The sequence below is a fragment of the Schistocerca serialis genome, chromosome 7, assembly GCF_023864345.2.
Source record: "Schistocerca serialis cubense isolate TAMUIC-IGC-003099 chromosome 7, iqSchSeri2.2, whole genome shotgun sequence".
In the NCBI taxonomy this organism is placed as follows: domain Eukaryota; kingdom Metazoa; phylum Arthropoda; class Insecta; order Orthoptera; family Acrididae; genus Schistocerca; species Schistocerca serialis.
This window is the reverse complement of record NC_064644.1, coordinates 209,689,184-209,708,272: the sequence shown is the minus strand read 5'-3', so window position 1 is coordinate 209,708,272 and position 19,089 is coordinate 209,689,184. Positions and strand designations below refer to the sequence as shown.

Genomic DNA, 19,089 nt, shown 5'->3' with positions numbered 1-19,089 from the left:
CGAAACCGGTCGTGACTTTGAAAAAAGTATTTTACAGCCAGTAGTCATCATTACATTGAAAGCATTTCCCTTCAACGTTTAAACAAGAGAACTGTAAAAACAATGTTCGAAAAGTTGTAAAAAACGATAAAGGAAGTCGAGCTCAGCAGCCATTGTAAAAGAAAAATATTGCACTTGATCAGTCCAGGAAAATCGAATACAAGTAATAAGTAGTGAAGTATTTTTAGTAAAGGAAGTTCACTGTTCTCATGAAGTGTCAAGAAATAAAAGAGAGAGACTATGAATCTGAAGCACGGGACTGGTTAAAAGAAGTAGGGGCGTCTGCTGTACCAGATTACTCTTCAACAGGCAAATCGTGAAATAGTCATAAGACAGGTAAATGATACATGAAGGAGAAGGGGAAGAAAACATGTTCAGAGGTAGCACAAAACCTGTATTACTCAACACAGGAATAGAGCATGTATATCGTTACAAAGCTCACGTTGTGTTTGTAAGCCATGTGCTGCAAAACAAAAAAAGAGTCTCCTTCGTACTCTGAGTATCAGTTACAGTTGTCACTTCACATATGAATTTTGAATCAAATGAATACTTGCTACGTAATTCGGCTAAAGCTGTCAAGGATAACCCCGTAATCAGTTAAGAGTAACAGGATGCAGGTATCATTATCTTCCAACCCAAAGATAACGCGATAACAACTAAATGTCACATTGTGCAACAAGGTAACAGTTTCAGTGATTTTGATGTATTGCTACAGATGATCCCTCGTTGCGCAGGGCAGACGTTCAGCTAACTGATTAAACCTACTTTTTTAGGTCAATAGAAGGCTGCATAATATTTGCAACGAAAGGTCACCCGCTGCTAATATATAAGGCATCAGCAGCACACTAAAAATGACTAACTGAAGTGTTTGTTAGCTTCTGCGAAGCCATTGTACAGAAACCTATTGGTTATTAAATATAATACAAACATACGTGCAGGGAAACTGTTCTGTCGAGAATTAGATTTTCACCCTGCACCTGTTTCAAGAATCACACTACAACTGGTCATTTATCATTGTGACCATATTTTATTGGGTTGGGCAGTTTTACATCTATCACACTTCGTACTTGTTACTGTGAAAGCTATACCATTTTCTTGAAATCTTGGTTAGAACTGATTTTATGTTAATTCTGTAACGTCATAATTTGCCATATGAGTTAAGATACCGTATCCTTTGACATTCCTTACAAATGTCACGTCCGTTATCTGTGTTTTGAGTTTGTCAGTTTTGCGAATTTCCCATGTATTAAAACATACAACCATATTACAATTGCCGTAGTTTTTTTCTCGTTCGGCGTTTTAGACTTTAAATTCTGAATTATCAGAGACGTTTATGGATCAAATTACTTTTTCAGAAATTCCTGGTCACTTCACAGCGTTTACCAGAACAACAAAGACATCACCGAAACGGTAGTTTGCACACTGGACTCTTGTGATCATAGTACCATAACTATAGAGCCTTTGAAACTTCAGTTTAACAAACAAGGAAAAGCTTTTACTTCGAATTAAAACGGCAAATCCTACAACAAGGAAAAGGTTTGAACCATCTTCACATGAATGCTAACACGCGTTCTTTATTATTTTAACATAAGCCAAAGGCAGGACCTTAGTAGAAATTTTTACACGCAAGCTTAATGGCTATGTTAAAACTGAGAAGCACGTACTTCTGCGAGAGAGTACGTCACAAGAGTAACGATACTTCCACTAAGGTTAATGAGCGTTCACACATGTTACTCCTGGCCGGCCGGTGTGGCCGTGCGGTTCTAGGCGCATCAGTCTGGAACCGCGTGACCGCTACGGTCGCAGATTCTAATCCTGCCTCGGGCATGGATGTGTGTGATGTCCTTAGCTTAGTTACGTTTAAGTAGTTCTAAGTTCTAGGGGACTGATGACCTCAGAAGTTAAGTCCCATAGTGCTCTGAGCCATTTTGAACCACGCTACTCCTTCAACCAAATTTTTCTTGTAATTTCTATTACGATGGCCTACGCACGCTCTGAAAACTGGGATGAAAAAATGTCTACAGTACAACATAGCTATTAATAATGATGAAGAGCAACATGAAATGTAAGAGAATCGTCCGGAGAATCATTTCGGAAGGAAGTGGGATAACAAAGCACTGAGAAATGATAAGATGCCGTGTTTGAAATTCCCTAAAAAAAATGGTTACTACTACAAAGAACACCGCAGCCAGCAGTTCAGCTGAAGGGGAGTGGACATCTCTAAAAAGAGTAATCACAGATGTTGGACAGACAAACATAAATACGAGGAAGGTAACTGCGAAGAAACCCGGGTGACAGAAAAAACACTTCAATTGATCGATGATAAAGAGAAGTACATACATGTTCAGGGATAGACAGGAATAAAATAATATAAATCCTCTAGAAACGAAATAAACAGGAATTACGGGGAAGCTGAGGCGGAATGGCTGCAGAAAAATGTGAAGAAGTCGAAAAAGGAATGGTCGCTGGAACGACTGACTCAGCATATAGAAAAGTTAAATCAAATTTCTGTAAAATCAAAAGCAAGGCTGGCGTCATTAAGAGTGCATTTGGAATTCCCCCGCTAAACGCAGAGAGAGAGAGCAGACGGGTGGAAAGAGTACAATGAAGGAATTTATGAGGAGGAAAACATGTCTGATGTTATAGAAGAAGAAACAAGAGTCGGCATGTAACAGATAGGGGATCCAGTATTAGAATCCATATTTAAAGGAGCTCTGGAAGACTTGAAATCAATAAGGCAGAAGCGATAAATAACATTCCATTGGAATTTCTAAAATCATTGGCGGAAGTGGCAACCAATTGACTTTTCAGGTTGGTGTGCATAATCTATGAGATTGGAGACATAGCAACAGAAATAGGCAAATATCATCCACACAGTTTCGAAGATAATGAGGGCAGACAAGTACGAGTATTATCGCGAAATCAGCTGAACCTGTCATGCACTCAATTAATGACAAGAACTGTATACAGAAGAATGGAAACTAACATTGAAGAACTGCTACATGATGATCAGATTGGCTTTGAGCAAAGTAAAGGCACCAAAGAGTCAGTCCTGACGTTGCGCTTGATAATGGGAGCGTGACTGAAGAAAACTCAAGACACGATCACAGTACACTACTGGCCATTAAAATTGCTACACCACGAAGATGAGGTGCTACAGACGCTAAATTTAGGCGACAGGAAGAAGATGCTGTGATATGCAAATGATTAGCTTTTCAGAGCATTCACACAAGGTTGGCGCCGGTGGCGACACCTCCAACGTGCTGACATGAGGAAAGTTTCCAACCGATTTCTCATACACAAACAGCAAGCAGTTGACCGACGTTGCCTGGTGAAACGTTGTTGTGATGCCTCGTGTAAGGTGGAGAAATGCATACCATCACGTTTCCGACTTTGATAAAGGTCGGATTGTAGCCTATCGCGATTGAGGTTTATTGTGTCGCGTCATTGCTGCTTGCCTTGGTCGAGATCCAATGACTGTTAGCAGAATGTGGAATCGTTGGGTTCAGGAGGGTAATACGGAACGCCGTGCTGGATCCCAACGGCTTCGATTCACTAGCAGTCGAGATGACAGGCATCTTATCCACATGTCTGTAACGGATCGAGCGGCCACGTCTCGATCCCTGAGTCAACAGATGGGGACGTTTGCAAGACAACAACCATCTGCACGAACAGTTCGACGACGTTTGCAGCAGCATGGTTTATCAGCTCGGAGACCGTGGCTGCTGTTACCCTTGACGCTACATCACAGACAGGAGCGCCTGCGATGGTGTACTCAAGGACAAACCTGGGTGCACGAATGGCAAAATATCATTTTTTTCGGATGAATTCAGGTCTTGGTCGCATCCGTGTTTGGCGACATCGCGGTGAACGCACATTGGAAGCGTGTATTCGTCATCGCCATACTGGCGTATCACCGGGCGTGATGGTATGGGGTGCCATTGGTTACGCGTCTCGGTCACCTCTTGTTCGCATTGACGGCACTTTGAACAGTGGACGTTATATTTCAGAAGTGTTACGACCCGTGGCTCTACCCCTCATTCGATCCCTGCGAAACCCTACATTTCAGCAGGATAACCCACGACCGCATGTTGCAGGTCCTGTAAAGGCCTTTCTGGATACAGAAAATGTTCGACTGCTGCCCTGGCCAGCACATTCTCCAGATCTCTCACCAACTCAAATCGTCTGGTCAATGGTGGCCGAGCAACTGTCTCGGCACAATACGCCAGTCACTACTCTTTATGAACTGTGGTATCGTGTTGAAGCTGTATGGGCAGCTGTACATGTACACGCCATCCAAGCTCTGTTTGACTCAATGCCCAGGCGTATCAAGGTCGTTATTAAGGCCAGAGGTGGTTGTTGTGGGTACTGATTTCTCAGGATTTATGCACTCAAATTGCGTGAAAATGTAATCACATGTCAGTTCTAGTATAATATATTTGTCCAATGAATACCCGTTTATCATCTGCGATTCTTCTTGGTGTAGGAATTTTAGTGGCCAGTAGTGTAATTGTCTATACAGAAAAAGCGTTCGACAATGTAAAACAGTAGAAGGTTTTCGAAATTGTGAGAAAAGTAGGAATGAGATGTAGGAAATGACGGTAACATACAATATGCACATGAACCAAGATGGAACAATGACACTTGAAGACCAAGAACGGTCGTATTAAGAAGACTTAAGTTGCTGGAAGAGGCAATGAAGGGAATAAAGGAAAGGCTCAAGAGTGGGATTAAAATTCAGGTGGAATGATATCAGCGACAAGATTCGCTGAAGAAAATCCTATCCACAGTGAAAGTGAAAAAGAATTACAGGATTTGTTGAATGGAATGAACAATCTAATGAGCACAGAATATGGGCTTAGAGTAAACGGACGAAAGGCGAAAATAATGAGAAGTAATAGAAATAAGAATATCCATAAGCTTTACCTTAAAATTGGTGGTCACGAAGTATGAGAAGTTAAGGAACATTGATATCTTGGAAGCAAAATATCAGTGACAGACAGAGCAACGAGGGCATAACAAGCAGATAGGCACTGGCAAAAAGGGCATTCCTGGGTAACAGTAGTCTACTAGTGTCAAATAAAGGTCTTCATTTGAGGAAGAAATCTCTGGGAATGTATGTTTGGAGCATAGCATAGTATGGTAGTGAACTGTGGACCGCGGGAAAGCCAGAACAGAAGAGAACTGAAGCGTTTGAGATGTGTTGCAACATAAGAACGTTATAAATTAGGAGGACTTATAAGGTAAGTAGTTTAATTTGTCGTGAAATTGAAGTAGATACTTCCTGTAAGTTAGTATGGGCAGAGGTCATTGTTGGCAACCGGAATAAAATAATAATTATATACTTTTACCGACCTCCCAATTCAGATGATACAGTTGCTGAAAGGTTCAAAGAAAACGAAAGTTTGATTTCAAACACGTACCCGACCCATTCGTTCATAGTTGGTGGTGCCTTTAATTTAGCCTCAACATGTTGTCGAAAATACATGTTTAATTACTGAGGTATGCATAAAATATCATCCGAAATTGTGCTAAACGCATTCTCTGAAAATTATTTCGAGCAGTTAGTTCATGAGCCCACGCGAATAGTAAACGGTAGTGAAAACACTCTTCACCTCTTAGCAACAAATAATCCTGAATTAATAACGAACTTCAAAACCGATTCAGGGGTTAGTGAACACAGGGCTGTCGCAGCAAGATTGAATATTGTAATCCCCAAATTCTCGAAAAATAAGCGAAAACTATACCTATTCAAAAAAAAGCAGATAAATTTCACTTGACGCCTTCCTGAGAGAAATCTCCACTCAGTCCAAATTATTAATATAAGTATAGACCAGATGTGGCTTAAATTCAAAGAAATAGTATCAGCAGCAATTGAGAGATATATACCAAATAAATTATCAGACGACGGAGCTAATACTCCTTGGTACACAAAACGGGTTAGAACAGAAACAACGAACCAAACATGCCAAATCTAAACAGACGCAAAATTCCCAATATTGGCGAGCTTTTACAGATGCTCGAAATGTAGCGCGGACTTGAATGCGAGATGCGTATAACAGTTTCCATAACGAAACTTTGTCTCGAAACCTGGTAGAAAATCCAAAGAGATTCTGTTCGTATGTGTATGTTAGCGGCAAGAAACAATCAATACCTTCTCTGCACGATAACAATGGAGATACTATCGAAGACAGTGCTGCCAAAGCAGAGTTACCAAACACAGCCTTCCGAAATGCTTTCACAAAAGAAGACGGAGTAAATATTCCAGAATTCGAATCGACAACAGCTGCCGACATGAGTAACGTAGAAGTAAATATCCTCGAAGTAGTGATGCAATTTAAATCACTTAATAAAAGCAAGTATTCTGCTCCAGACTGTATACCAATTAGGTTCCTTTCGGAGTATGCTGATGCATTAGCTCCATACTTAACAATCATGTACAACCGTTCGCTCGACGAATGATCCGTACCCAATGACTGGAAAGTTGCACAGGTCACATCAGTCTTCAAGAAAGGTAGTATGAGTAATCCACTAAATTACAGACCCATATCGTTAACGTCGATATGCAGCAGGATTTTAGAACATATTTGGTGTTCGAACATAATGAATTACCTCGAAGAAAACGGTCTATTGACACACAGTCAACATGGGTTTAGAAAACATCGTTCTTGTGAAACACAACTAGCTCTTTATTCACATGAAGTGCTGAGTGCTATTGGCAAGGGATTTCAGATCGATTCCGTATTTCTGGATTTCCAGAATGCTTTGGACACTGTACCACACAAGCGGATCGTAGTGAAATTGCGTGCTTATGGAATATCGTCTCAGTTATGTGACTGGATCTGTGATTTCCGCTGGCCAGGGTGGCCGAGTGGTTCTAGGCGCTACAGTCTGGAACCGCGCGTCCGCTACGGTCGCAGGCTCGAATCCTGCCTCGGGCGTGGATGTGTGTGATGTCCTTAGGTTAGTTAGGTTTAAGTAGTTCTAAGTTCTAGGGGACTGATGACCTCAGAAGTTAAGTCCCATAGTGCTCAGAGCCATTTGAACCATTTTTTTGTGATTTCCTGTCAGAGAAGTCACAGTTAGCAGTAATTGACGGAACGTCATCGAGTAAAATAGGAGGATTTCTGGCGTTCCCAAGGTAGTGTTATATGCCCTTTGCTGTTCCTTATCTATATATACGTTTTGGGATACAATCTGAGCAGCCGTCTTCGGTTGTTTGCAGATGACACTGTCGTTTATCGACTAATAAAGTCATCAGAAGATCAAAACAAACTGCAAAACGATTTAGAAGAAACATCGGAATGGTGCGAAAAGTGGCAGTTGACCCTAAATAACGAAAAGTGTGAGGTCATCCACGAAAGTGCTAAAATGAACTCGTTAAACTTCGGTTACACGATAAATCAGTCTAATCTAAAAGCCGTAAATCTAACTAAATACCTAGGTATTACAATTACGAATAACATAAATTGGAAGGAACACATAGAAAATGTTGTGGGGAAGGCTAACCAAAGACTGCGTTTTATTGGCAGGACACTTAGAAAATGTAACAGACCTACTAAGGAGACTGGCTACATTACGCTTGTCCATCATCTTTTGGAATACTGCTGCGCGGTCTGGGATCCTTACCAGATAGGAATGACGGAGTACATCGAAGAAGTTCAAAGAAAGACAGCACGTTTTGTATTATCGCGAAATATGGGAGAGGGTGTCACAGAAATGATACGGGATTTGGGATGGACGTCATTAAAAGAAAGGCGTTTTTCGTTGCGACGGAAACTTATCACGAAATTCCAATCACCAACTTTCTCCTCCGAATGCGACAATATTTTGTTGACACCGACTTACATAGGGAGGAATGATCACCAAGGGAAATCAGAGCTCGTACGGAAAGATATAGGTGTTCATTTTTTCCGCGCGCTATACGAGATTGCAATAATAGAGAATTGTGAAGGTGGTTCGATGAACCCTCTGCGAGGCACTTAAATGTAATTTGCAGAGTATTAATGTAGATGTAGATGTAGATGTAGAAGAGTTTCTCCACAGAACCGGAGTTGCAAGGAACATTAAGAAAGAAATGACAAGAAGAGACAGGATGATAGAACATTTGTTAAGGCATCAGGGAATAACTTCCATTGTAGTACAGCGTGCTTTAGAGGGTAAAAACTGTGGAGAAAGACAGAGATTGGGGTACATCCAGCAAACAATTAAGGATGTAGATTGCGAAGGCTACTCTGAGTTGAAGAGGTTGACGCAAGAGAGAAATTGGTGGGGGACTGCTACACACCAGTCAAAAGAGTGAGGACTCAAAAAAAATTCTGGTTTATGAGTTACTTTACTGAAAAGATATTACAAGTTACACAATGATTTAAAACTGAACGTGAGTCAATAAAATGAAAATTCTTTTTCCAGATATTCGTTTGGAATAATCACCTAAAAAGGTCTGATAAATGTTTACGATAAACATTAATCACTTAGCGAATTCCGTTAAAATTCCAATGCACTAATATATGTTCTGTTTAATTGAGATTTATTTCTCATTAACACGTTCAGTTTTTGTGAATGATATTGTGTGATGTTCATAGTCGTCCTTAGCATTTACTTAACGTCTTTTATGTCCTACTTTTGCATCTGAAACTACATAAAAGTTGCATTTACTTTACTTTATTATTCAGCAAACTGCACGGACCTGCCGGACAAACATGACACAGCTCATTTCGCCGCACGTGCTGTCAGTGGAAACCGCTGTCTCTGTTAACGTCATTTCAAACGTTATCTCCCAAAAAGAAAATTTTTTTCAGGTCTATAACTCATTACACGACAGTTCAGTTATTCATCTGCGAATAGTAGGCGATTTGGAGCAGCAGTTCTAATCCGTGTCAACAAATAAAGGATTACAGCACATCTTCCATCTTACACTCTTCTGTCTCGTAGGCACAGAAATTTGTGGTAAGGTCTATGGGACCAAATTTCTGGGGTCATCGGTCCATAAGCTTACGCACCAGTTAATCTAAATTCAACTAAATTACGCTAAGGACAACACACACACACACCTATGCCCGAGGGATGGCTGGAAAGTCCGACGGGAGGAGGCGCGTGAACCGTGACAAGACGCCGTAGACCGCGCGGCTAGGCGCAGAAAGGCATCATAACAGTGTACCTTGCAGTGAAGATTAGGTTAAGTCCTTTGTTTAGCTAAAGACACGGAAGCTCTCGAACAGGCCGACATTTCGAACTCGCCCCCGCAGCCGGCATCGGCAACGCACATGCATGTGTGATGGCATTCGACGTTGAGGTAGTTGGTTCGATTTCTGTTGAGGAACCAAATTCTCACCCACCGGTATTTGCCAGAAAGAGGAGGAGAGGTGGAGGCATTAAGTGCCTGACCAACGTACTTCCCACTAGCATTCTGGATTAAATTGCAAACTCTTCCGCAGTGTCGTGTGGAGTGTGGGCGCATGCAGCTGCTGGCGATGATTTTGTCCCTTGGATGGAAACATTAAGTTTGGCTGTTCTCTTAGTACTATTTGAGGGAAAAAGGAAGTATGCGCGATTCAGGTCTCTTCCTCTCCCTTTCTTTCATCATAATTCAACCTTTAAGACAACTGTCAGAAACCGCGTGGAAATGGACCACTGCCCATGGCGGAACATGTTTTCCAATTAATCGGTTGAAACTACACCCCCAGTTTCCCAGTGAGGAATAACTTTCTTTGAGGGATTGAGATCGAGACTTCGACCTGGGCACTCCATACGTAGTGGAAAAGACGCCAAAAGAGTACTACAGGGTGTCACGAAAAGGTACGGCCAAACTTTCAGGAAACATTCCTCACACAGAAAGAAAGAAAATATGTTATGTGGACATGTGTCCGGAAACGCTTACTTTCCATGTTAGAGCTCATTTTATTACTTCTCTTCAAATCACATTAATCATGGAATGGAAACACACGGCAACAGAACGTACCAGCGTCACTTCAAACACTTTGTTACAGGAAATGTTCAAAATGTCCTCCGTTAGCGAGGATACATGCATCCACCCTCCGTCGCATGGAATCCCTGATGCGCTGATGCAGCCCTGGAGAATGGCGTATTGTATCACAGTCGTCCACAATGCGAGCACGAAGAGTCTCTACACTTGGTACCGGGGTTGCGTAGACAAGAGCTTTCAAATGCCCCCATAAATGAAAGTCAAGAGCGTTGAGGTCAGGAGAGCGTGGAGGCCATGGAATTGGGCCGCCTCTACCAATCCATCGGTCACCGAATCTGTTGTTGAGAGGCGTACGAACATTTCGACTGAAATGTGCAGGAGTTCCATCGTGCATGAACAACATGTTGTGTCGTACTTGTAAAGGCACATGTTCTAGCAGCACAGGTAGAGTATCCCGTATGAAATCATGATAACGTGCTCCATTGAGCGTAGGTGGAAGAACATGGGGCCCAATCAAGACATCACCGACAATGCCTGCCCAAACGTTCACAGAAAATCTGAGTTGATGACGTGATTGCACAATTGCGTGCAGATTTTCGTCAGCCCACACATGTTGATTGTGAAAAATATACAATTTGATCACGTTGCAACGAAGCCTCATCCGTAAAGAGAACATTTGCACTGAAATGAGGATTGACACACTGTTTGATGAACCATTCGCAGAAGTGTACCCGTGGAGGCCAATCAGGTGCTGAAAGTGCCTACACACGCTGTACATGGTACGGAAACAACTGGTTCTCCCGTAGCACTCTTCATACAGAGACGTGGTCAACGTTACCTTGTACAGCAGCAACTTCTCTGACTCTGACATTAGGGTTATCGTCAACTGCACGAAGAATTCCCTCGTCCATTGCAGGTGTCCTCGTCGTTCTAGGTCTTCCCCAGTCGCAAGTCATAGGCTGGAATGTTCCGTGCTCCCTAAGACGCCGATCAATTGCTTCGAACGTCTTCCTGTCGGGACACCTTCGTTCTGGAAATCTGTCTCGATACAAACTTACTGCGCCACGGCTATTGCCCCGTGCTAATCCATACATCAAATGGGCATCTGCCAACTCCGCATTTGTAAACATTGCACTGACTGCAAAACCACGTTCGTGATGAACACTAACCTGTTGATGCTACGTACTGATGTGCTTGATGCTAGTACTGTAGAGCAATGAGTCGCATCTCAACACAAGCACCGAAGTCAACATTACCTTCCTTCAATTGGGCCAGCTGGCGGTGAATCGAGGAAGTACAGTACATACTGAAGAAACTAAAATGAGCTTTAACAAGGAAATTAAGCGTTTCCGGACACATGTCCACACAACATCTTTTCTTTATTTGTGTGTGAGGAATGTTTCCTGAAAGTTTGGCCGTACCTTTTTGTAACACCCTGTATAGCTTAAGCACCAGTAATATTTCTTATCTGTTGCCTGAGTAATAGTGTAATATTATTCAGCAATTTCAAATAAATAAGTTAGTGTAGGGGGCAGTCCAGTGTTAACGTGAGAGATGGAAAAAGTAAAGTAAACTGCCTATTATTTTAAAAGTTCTTGTCATAACTGTAGATACATTCATCCCTCTGTGAGACAATATGCTTAGTGGCTTCATGGAAAAATTTTTGCCGTTGCTTGCGGAACCATGATTGTACCCATACGCGGAAACCTTCGTTCGAAGAAAATCGACGGATACGAATGCCTTTCTTCAAGGCTCGAAAATTACGCAGCGCATGGCGAGAGATGGATAGTGTATAGAAGACGTATAAGTGGTTCCAGCAAAACGTCTGCAGTGCACTCAGAACAACCGTGGCAGCATGCGATTTCCATTATTTGGAGCCCTAAAGAGAAACATTCGTGGCCGTGTATTTGCTTCTGACGAGGTGGTGCACGCCAGGATACGATCATACTTCCGTAGTCAACCGCAAACATTTTTCCACGAGGGCATTAGCCATCTTCATCACAGTGGCATAAATCTACTAACAGTTATGGCGATTACTTTTGAAACAATAGTTTACTTACTTCTTTTCTATGCAGCTCGTTTTCATTCAACTGTCCCGTATACGTTCGCACAGGCGCTTCAGCCACTCCTCTTACCTTCGCGAGCCATGAAGAGCAAGCTGTAGGTGTTGCCTAGCAACGGTATGGCCACCTCGCCAGGGAGCTTGTCTATATCCCTCCAGAAGCGCCACTTCCTGGACACGATCGCGGCTGTGACGGCAACCGCCACGGCCGCCAGTAACAGCGCCGTCACTTCCAGCATCCTGGAGGCTCCAGTTCCAGCACGTCCACACAGGTAGCGGCAGAGTCTCAGACTGCTCTCTGTCCCACGAGGGGTTACGTCTGCCCGGGCTGTTATCTGCCGATTACCCTAACTGCCCGACGCCTTAGCGCTTTCTACACGTGGCGCCGCTCCCGGCTAACAACACGTTGTCCTTGGAGGCCTTACCCGTCTGACTCTCACTGCCTTCCCTTCGTGCCAGGAGTCGGGTGGCGATCATTACACACATGGTATCTCGCGTGTCGAAAGGCCCGACAGTATTCATGTGTTGGAACTTTAAACACGTTTCAATATCAAAATGAATATGTTCCTTTATTAAATGAATATGTTGCTTTTATGGCGAGGATAGTGTCAATGATCCCCATGAATACTGTTAACGTTGTAAAGTTGCTATCAAGCCGACGAAGGAGACCAAGGGCAGCAGCATCCCTCGCAAATATCAGTTGTGGGACTGACATCGAGAAATGACTTGGCCATTGCATAGAAAGTGGAATAAAAAATTGTAAGCACTATCTTTCCATATAATTCATTAATGAATGGAACAGGATGTAAACATTCGTACGTTAATGCGGGTTTATATTAATTGCTTCAGTTGCATATAGTGAAAGGGATCGACGATATCCTGCTTCTTGTACCAGAAAAGGTCAGCCAAGGAGAGGGGAAAGGATGTCTGAATAATAAACCGAACAATCAGAGCTCTCCCCGACTAACACACGTTGCAAGTTTAAAATTTCACTTGAACTGTAACGATTTACTCTTATCAAAACTTCTGGGTGATGTTTTGCCGTATGTAAGTTGTAGTGTCAGTAATGTTTTATAAAGTGTCTTTAGTTTGCGTAATCATTTACTGGAGCTATGCCATTAGCTGCAGATATTACTTCTACTTCGTTTTATGTAGATAATATGAGGTAGCATCTGTGTTTTGGGAAGACCATTGATTAATAATCTCAGCAAAAACAGAGCTTTTAATTGATTAGTTTTCCGTTTGCAGCAGTAGAATCCCACGTAACCAATTTGGAATTTAGTCCCGAATCAGAGGACTAGCGAATTACGGGACATTTGTTCCCCAGAAATGTCTGCAGATTGCTGGATCCTGTCTCACTCTTCGTCGCAGTGATGACGCATTTGTTCTCGTATCATTTGTCTTATTTCATTCAGTATAACAAGCAAAATCAGTAGACAATGAGGTGCCAGAAGTTACGGGATAGCGATATGCACATCTGCAGATGGCGGTAGTATCGCGTACACAAGGTATAAAAAGGCGCTGCATTGGCGGAGCTGTCATTTGTACTCAGATGATTAATTTGAAAAGATTTCCGGCCTGTTATTAGGCGCACGAGGGGAATTAACAGACTCTGAACGCAGCTAGACGTATGGGACATTCCATTTCGCAAATCGTTACCTAATCTAATATTCCGCGATGAACAGTGTCAAAATTGTGCCAAGAATATCAAATTTCAAGGATTACGTCTCACGCAGGACAACGGAGTGACCAATGGCTTTCACTTAACTACCGAGAGCAAACGGGTTTGAGTAGATGTGTCAGTGCTAACATACAAGTAACAATGCGTTAATAGCCACAGAAATCGATGTGGGATGAATGGCGAATGAATCCGTAAGAGCAGTGCTGCGAAATTTGCCGTTTGCTGTGTTGGCAGAAGAGCCAACACCGTGTTGCTAGAGGAGGCCGAAATGCACGCATTTAATTACACGCAGATTGGCGTGAGGTCTGGAAAAAGGTAAAGTAATTATCCTATAAAGAAAAGAACGTAGTTCTTGGAATACTTAACTCTAATCCATAATCGGAGAACATCGCTCTTGTTAGTACATGCTTCACACGATAAATATGAAATGCTATGGCGCCTTGCTAGGTCGTAGCAAATGACGTAGCTGAAGGCTATTCTAACTATCGTCTCGGCAAATGAGAGCGTAATGTGTCAATGTAGCTTCGCTAGCAAATTCGGCTGTACAACTGGGGCGAGTGCCAGGACGTCTCTCTAGACCTGCCGTGTGGTGGCGCTCGGTCTGCAACCACTGACAGTGGCGACACGCGGGTCCGACGTATACTAGCGGACCGCGGCCGATTTAAAGGCTACCAAATAGCAAGTGTGGTGTCTGGCGGTGACACCACACCGTTAAGGGGCTGTGGCATCAGACGACCGACGCGAATGCCTTTGTTAACAGCGCGACATAGTCAGCAGTGCCTCTACTGGTATTGTGACCATATCGGTTGGACCCTAGACGACTGGAAAAGAGTGGTCTGGTGAGGCAAGTTCTGATTTCATTTGGTAAGAGCTGATGATACGGTTCGAATGTGACGCAGATCCCACGAAGTCATGGACAGAAGTTGTCAACAAGGTGCAAGTTGATGGAGGCTTCATAATGGTGTGGGCTGTGTTTATACGGAATGAATTGGGGCCTCTGGTACAACTGAACCGATCACTGACTGAAAATGGCTATGTTCGGCTACTTGGAGACCATATGCAGCCATTAAATGATGAAATTTTTATAGATGACCATGCACCACGTCACGGGCCAGTTGTTTGCGACAGATCTGAGGAACATTCCGTTCAGTTCGAGCGAATGGTTTGTCCACCCAGATCGTCCGACATGAATTCCATCGAAAATTTATGGGGCACACATCGTGCGCATTGTGCACGAAATTCTTCAGCGGCAACACTTTTGCAATTACAGACGTCTATAGACGCAGCGTAACTCATTATATCTGCACCGGGCTTCCAAAGACTTGGTGAGTCTATGCCACGTAGAACAGCTGCACTAAGCCAGTTACAAGTAGGCACGACATGATATTGGGAAGTATCCCATGACTTTCGTCAGCTCAGTGTATGTGAGTGTGATACAGAACGTAATAATCCGTTTTGTTCGCGCTATTCACCTTCCCTTTCGTGATACTGGTTTTTCAGCTGTAGTGAAGAACTAGGAATGAATAACCTATTGCTCTTTCCAAAGATGAGTGATTATGTTACTGAGCACGTCTAATACTGTGCTAAGGCCGCCTGTGTTGCGATGCATTCATAATCATCGTAATTTACCTTCTCCCTATGGAATTAAGAAGGCGTGCCGAAAAGTAATGTCTCTGATTGTTTTATCTGATCACTCTTAAAACTTTTCAAATATAATACGCGTTATTAACACCGTAAATTTTTATTAATCACTTATACATATTTATTTCTCAAACGAGTCACTCGGGCGAAAAACACATTTCTCCAAACGAGAGACCAATTTGTTGATAGGATCGCTGTAGAATGTTTGACTCTTTTGGCGGAACCACAGACTCACCTCCTCTTGCACCGTTTCATCTCTATGAATGTGAAATTGTCGATGGTGTTCTTTAAGTTTTGGAAACAGATAAAAATCGGATGGGTTTAAGTTGGGAAGGAATGGAGGATGATCGATAGCAGTGAAGACCAAGTGTCGAATTGTTGCAGATGTCGCAGGTCCGTGTGTGGTCTGGCGTTGTCATGCTCAAGGAGATGGTGCCCAATGTGTGTCAAAGTAGAAACTCGATTACAGCGCGCTGTTTTCACGCACCGACATAGTTACGACACACACCGCCAGGTTACACGTTACAGTTCGGAGCCATCTATTGGTAGAGGGCTGCAGATATGTAGATATGAAGCATAAAGATGTCGAATGTTAATAAGCTTCGTTTTATTTAAGAAACATTAAGAGTACTCACGTAAAAATTTTTGGAGGCATTGCTTTTCAGCATGTCCTTGTAAATTCCATTGGCCAAACAAATTCTAAGTTCTTAAGTTTCATGAGGCAAAACTCCTGTTTCGCTTTCTTTTCAGATGATGGTGATAATAATTTCATTATAGGTTCCACACAAGTCTTCGGCACCAATTGAAACAGCGTCGTACTGCGTGAGTGTGGAAGCACTGGAGTCACGTTCGGGAGTACGACAGTTCAGCTCCGTGCACAACCATTAAGAATAAAGTGCTGGACTCTCTAAATTGTTGTGGCGCTAGAGACTGTCGTTATTCATTAATTAAAGGCACTACGAAGGATTCAGTTTCATCTACGACTCTGGTATGTCACTCTAAGTCCGCAGCTGTAATGAAAGGAATGACATAGGGTTCACCGTATCCAGGCTTCCATAACAAAGAATATATCTCATCAAGTAAGTAATCCACCTCTAAAAACTACGAAAACGGAATTTTTGAAGTTACTAAAAGTATGCAGTCTGTCGCTGGGCCAGGTATACAAACATAGACGCGATGTTTGCATGCAATGCTTTTCAGTGAGTATCAAGTTAATCTCATGTTTAAGGCGTCCATATCGTCTTTCTAAAATCATTGGGACATGTGCCAATAAAGGGACTTTTCACGATGATGTAAAGAATGTGTGGGGCTAGCCGGCCGCTGTGCGGGTATGAATGTGTGTGATGTCCTTAGGTTAGTTATGTTTAAGTAGTTCTAAGTTCTAGGGGACTGATGACCTCAGATGTTAAGTCCCATAGTTCTTAGAGCCATTTGAACCATTTGTGTGGGGCTGATGATACACCATCAGACTTTCGGAACAATATCATCTACACAGTTCTCAAGACTGCAAGAGCCGATACGTGCGAGCGTTATCGGACAAGCAGCATAACAGGTCATGCAGCCAAGCTGCTGACAGGAATACTATACAGAAGAAAATTCATGACTAATTAGACAACGATCAGTTTGGCTTTAGAAATGGTAAAGGCACCATAGAGGCAATTCTGAAGTTGCGGTTGATAATAGAAGCAAGGCTGAAGGAAAGTTCAGATATGTTCATAGGAGAGAAACTTAACGTCAGGATTAGTGAAGTAGATGACGTTAAGGAACGCTGATAACTAGACACAAATTACTGAGAATGTACGTTTAGAGCACACCATTGTATGGTAGCGAAACACGGACTGCGGAAAAACCGGAACAGAAGAGAATCGAAGCTATTGAGATGTGGTACTACAGAAGAATGTTGAAAATTGGATGGACTGATAAGGAAAGGAATGACGAGGATCTCCGCAGAATCGGTGAAGAAAGGATTGTGTGGAAGACACTGACAAGAAGAAGGGACAAGGCGTTAGGATATCTGTTAAGACTTCAGGGAATAACTCATACGGTAGTAGAGGGGGGTGCAGAAGGTAAAAAACGTAGCTGACGACAGAGATTGGAATACATGCAGCAAATAATTGACGACATTGGCTGCAAGTATTACTACGAAATCAAAAAGTTGGCACAGGGGAGAAATACACAGCGGGCCGCATCAAAGGAGTGAAAAAACCTATGACTTAAAAAGATTCGTGTTGTGAGACCAGTAATTGACAGTGGTTTACATCCTCACTTATGTCTCAAGTTATTCTCTAAGAAGTAACCGGCCTATAAAGCTACAGAAAAATGAATCTGAAACTCAAATGATGACAAAGCGTTTCAGTGATAACAGTGTCATGGTTTGTTGCAGTAATTAAGTGTGTTGGAACACCAACTGTTTCATTCAACTGTGCACCATTAACCTGTATGCCAAAACACACACAGCGGTTGTGCCAATTTCAATGTTATCAAAGCCTACACACCTCGGAATCTCTCTCACTTGTAAGGAAATGGAGACTGGGCGTGGCACAGTCTATTGAATGGATTATGTGTAAATTTGACGAGAGGTGACATCGTGACCCTTAGTGGTATAAAAATAAGATTATCACATTCTTAAAAAAGGGAGAGAGTTACAGACAGTCCTATCAGTGCTGACCTAGGAATCTCAGAGTGTTTACATCGGCAGTCGGCTGCCAGCTAGAAGATCGGCTCACTGGCAGGCGGCCAGATAACACACCAGGGCAAGTGTCCTGCGATAGCTTTACTACACAGAAAAGCTCTCCTTCGCCACCTCAAATGATGTTTTCTAACAGAAGTTATCTAAATTTTCATGAAAATACTTTTACACCTGAATTCGATCCACACTTAACAACCCCGATGACTATGAAAGATCTGATTTTTAGAGCTGCTGTTCTAATATGCCATATAATTTTCTCTTCCATTTAATCTCTGCAAAAGAACGTACCTAATAAGTTACATGGGTACAAGTATGTGAGCTGGATAACCAAAGGAGGATTTGGTATTGAAGACTGGTGTGTTAAGCCTTTGAAAGCTGGCGCCAGTGATACACAAAGAGATTAGCGCGCTGGCAGGCAGTACGTAAGGAACTACTGTGGTGTGGTGAACTCTTCATATATCAGTATGATATCAGTTCAGATACGAAGAGTCATCGTCTCAGCGTGTGATACAAGAATATGAACCATACTTTATACAGCCCTCACAACAAGGAAATTTGAGTTTTTTTTAAGGGTAAAAAAACGGAGAGTAATGTTCTCATCGTCTTTGACTGCAAATGAAATATGTTTGGTAACCAATGAAAGTTTGGAATATTAAAAAAACTTCGTATTCATAACTCGTATTATTATAATGTTGCGTTTTGGAATCAATTTTTTGTACTTTGTAATGGACCTGAAGACAGGCTATTGGCTGCCCTCGACCCTAGAAGTTGAACGCCCTCGCAGGAGGCAGGGAGGAGAAAGGGAAACAAACTCCCCTTCCCTTCATTTACGGGACACCAATGCTATCGTCTGTTGTTTATCTGTGCTTTAGAAACACTGAAGCGTACGTAGAGTCAAACACATTTTAAAAGTGGAGATAAACACGTTTGCGGTGTGCTAGACGGGGGGTCACACCCTCATAGGGTGTGAGATGCTAATGTGAAATGACGATACGCAATTTGCTAAACGCGACGTCAGCCAGACGGTGCTGTCGAACGTGAACGTTGAGCGT

General features: G+C 42.6%; 1 protein-coding gene across 2 annotated transcripts in view; it reads right to left on the bottom strand.

The window, feature by feature from the left end:
• LOC126412454 (cytochrome P450 4C1-like) overlaps nt 1-19,089 on the bottom strand; it is a 128,745-nt gene that overhangs the window by 39,514 nt on the left and 70,142 nt on the right. The gene's annotated exons all lie outside the window — the stretch shown is intronic.